The sequence below is a fragment of the Lynx rufus genome, unplaced genomic scaffold (genome assembly GCF_022079265.1).
Source record: "Lynx rufus isolate CCGP_SWC_20201006 ecotype Redwood Valley unplaced genomic scaffold, mLynRuf1.p SCAF_2, whole genome shotgun sequence".
Lineage (NCBI taxonomy): Eukaryota > Metazoa > Chordata > Mammalia > Carnivora > Felidae > Lynx > Lynx rufus.
Window position 1 is genome coordinate 210,556,270 of NW_025814834.1, and position 3,832 is coordinate 210,560,101.

A 3,832-nucleotide genomic window follows, 5' to 3' on the forward strand; every position below is an offset into this window, starting at 1 on the left:
AGAGAGAGGGAGACACAGAATCGGAAGCAGGCTCCAGGCTCTGAGCCGTCAGCCCAGAGCCCGACGCGGGGCCCGAACCCACAGACCGCGAGATCGTGACCCGGGCTGAAGTCGGACGCTCAACCGACTGCGCCACCCAGGCGCCCCAAAAAATCCTTTAAAAAAGTAAATAGGTAAATGGAAAGAAAGAAAGGTGCTTCACCTTATCAGCCATCTGGGAAACACAAACCAAAACCACAGTAAGATTCCACCTCATACCCACACCCACTAGGATGGCTAGAACTCAAAAAGGCAGATAATAAGTGTTCGTCAGGATACAGAAGAGTTGGAACCCTCCTACACCGCAGTTGGGAATGTAAAATGATGCCTTCCCCTTGGAAGCCATCTGGCAATTACCCAAGAAACTAAACATAGAGTTAGCCTCTAACCCAGCCATTACTTTCCTAGCTGTATACTCAAGAGAAATGAAAACATGTATTTGCACAAAACTGTGTACACGAATGTTTACAGCAGCATTCCTCATAATATCCCGGAAGTAGAAACACACAAATGTCCACTTATTGGTAAGTGGATGTACAAAATATATTATGTTGGCCACAAAAGGCAATGAACCTTGACAACATTTTGCCAAGTGACAGAAGCCAGTCACCAGGGACTAGGTATCGTATGAGTCCATTTATATGACAGTAGATTAGTGGTTGCCTAGGGCTGGGGTGGGGTGTGAGAATTGAGGTGATGGTGAAGGGGTGTGGAGTTCCTTTTTAGGGTGATAAAGTTGCTCTAATATTGGGGTGATCGTCAAACAATTCTGTGAATATATTACAAGCCACTGAGTTGTACACTTTATTTTTTTTTTAAGTTCACTTATTTATTTTGAGACAGAGAGGGAGAGGGAGAATCCCAGGCAGGCTCTGCCCTGTCGGCAGAGAGCCCGATGTGGGGCTCGAACTCACGAACTGGGAGATCATGACCTGCACCGAAGTCAAGAGTCGGACGCTGAACCGACTGGGCCCCCCCCCAGGCACCCTTGAATGGCACACTTTAAATGCGAGAACTGTGGGGCGCCTGGGGGGGGCTCAGTCAGCTGAGCATGTGACTCAATACTGGCTCAGGTCATGATCTCACAGTTGTGGGATCAAGCCCCGTGTCGGGGTGTGTGGTGAGAGCGGAGCCTGCTTGGGATTCTCTCCCTCTCTCTCTCTGCCCCTTCCCAGCTTTCCCTCTCTCTCTTTCTCAACAATAAAATAAATAAATAATTTTAAAACTAATTAAGTAATTAATTAATAAGTGGGAGAGTTGTATGGGATGTGAATGAAATCGCCACAAAGCCGTGGACAAAACCAGAAGGTACAAGTGCTCGGAAAGGACATCGTCGTCTGTATGTGCCACCCACCTGCCTCAATTCTGTCCTCAGATTCCATGCCCTTCTACTAGGGTTGGGGGCGTCCCCTCGTTCAGACTCTCACAGGGTTTGTAAGTCCCAGATGGGGACGGAGAGGGGGCTGGATCCCCTCTGGAGCCTCTGCCCCCTCAAAATTCCAGCTTGTGGAATACCGGGGCCTGAGGATTCTGAGGTGGAGACAGGGGACAATGGGGGGCGTGTTCGAGGGGTCTGGAAGGGCGGTCCTCCGGATGGGTCATCCACCCCTGGGGCCGGAGTGCCCGGAGGACAGGGGGATGTGCAGGGGGCCCTCATGGGAGAGAGACTGGGAGGAGCAAGGAACTTCCAGGGCAGAGGGAGGGATTTGGTCACAGCGCTGACCTCCCTGTGCCAAGCGACAGACTAGACCCTTGGGGAGACGGGCGCTGCGCCTGGGGCGGGCGCCCCACGGGATGGAGGTCTCGTCTGCATTGTAGGGGCGCAGGCCTAGCTGCAGGAAGGATCGGGGTGTAGGTAGGGGTGGGAGGAAAGGAGGAGGGAGTGGGGATTGGGGGTCGTGGCTCTTGGGAGCACCTGCTCTGTGCTGCCGGTACGCTGCGAGAGCCTTCAGAACAGCCAGCGCGTCCTCAGGACCTGGTGCCGTGCCCCGCTTGGGCAGGTGTCCGTTAAACAGCTGTTGGTTACGTAGGTAGACGAGTAAGTGGCTTGAGCTTCTTTGGATGCGAGATAAGACGGTGAGACACGCGGCCCCGGGAGCCGCACAGGCCTGGGTCTGAATCCAGATCTTCTGCAGACTAGCTGAGTTGCGCTGGACGAGACACGGGGCTCCTCTGAGCCTCAGGGCTGAGCCCAGCGATCCCACGGAGCCCTTAGGAGAGCGCCGCCTGCAAACGCCCCCAGCAAATAGAAGATTCCTGTGTCTGCTGGCTGGCCTGCCCTGGTTTAAAGTGAAAGCACCATCAAGATCTTCAAGGTCCCAGGGTCGCACTGGGGGGGGGGGTGGGATTTACCCCTAGAAATCGTCAACAGTATAAAGGGGTCTGTGATGCACCCATAGAAATAGTGTTAATGTTACCTCAGAGGAATCCAGACGCTGGAGGTGGCTAGAAGCTTGGAGAAGAGGTGGGAGGTTGAAGAATGGTGGTGGGGGGGTGGGCGTTGTTGGGGAGACAGAGAAGTGGGATGTGGGCACAGAGGCTGGGGGTCTGTGGGATTAGGATTGTGGGAGGGCTGCTCAGGTTGAAACATGTTTGAGTAGGGGGTGGTGATACAGCCTAATAAGACGTTGGGTGGGAGAGGCAGGAGAGACACCAAGAAAGGCTTTAGAAAGGGATGTGTCCGGGGCAGGGTGGAGGGTGCTTTGGCGAACTACATGTTGCTATTGGAGACCTTGGGGTTCCCGAGACAGATGTTCTCAGCTCCTGTTCCTTAACCCCAAGAAGAACTTGGAGTTTTCATCTATAGCAGCAACAGCCGTGACATTCTGGGGCACTCTTTAAAATGTGTATTTAACATGCACATTGAAGGCTCTGAGAAGTTCTGCAGCACAGAGCCTATTCTATTTTTTAAAAAAATTTTAACGTTTGGGGCGCCTGGGTGGCGCAGTCGGTTAAGCGTCCGACTTCAGCCAGGTCACGATCTCGCGGTCCGGGAGTTCGAGCCCCGCGTCAGGCTCTGTCTGGGCTGATGGCTCAGAGCCTGGAGCCTGTTTCCGATTCTGTGTCTCCCTCTCTCTCTGCCCCTCCCCCGTTCATGCTCTGTCTCTCTCTGTCTTAAAAATAAATAAACGATGGGAAAAAAAAATTTTTTTTTAAATTTTTAACGTTTATTTATTATTGAGAGACAGAGAGAGAGACAGAGCGTGAGCAGGGGAGGGGCAGAGAGAGAGGGAGACAGAATCCAAAGCAGGCTCCAGGCTCTGAGCCGTCAGCACAGAGCCTGACGCGGGGCTCGAACTCACGAACCGCGAGATCGGGACCTGAGCCGAAGTCGGACCCTTAACCGACTGAGCCACCCAGGGGCCCCAGAGCCTATTCTATTTTAACTCAGCACTTTCCAAATGCATTTGGCCTCAGAACTCTTTTTTCTGTGTGTGTGCTGTACCTCATGGGACCAATATTAGGACCAAAGAGCACCCATTAGGAAATGCTGGGGTAGGAGAAAGTGCGTGTGTTTGGGGATCCGACAGGCCACGGTTTAATTCCTGCTCTGTGGCCTAGTTGGCATTGGACCCTGGCCCAGTGACTTTGCTCCTCGGAGTTACTGTGAGAGTCAGGATGAATGTGTGGCTAGCTCTCTGTTTCCACTGCGTCCCTCTCCGGGGTGGGCTGGGCCCTGACTATTCCCTTGAGCCAGGCTCTCTGTATCACAGGTTCCAGGTGGGCTGGTAATGACCTTGGTGGAACTTTGATTGGATTTCTCCTGTGGGACCACAGCAACTGATGCCCCTCA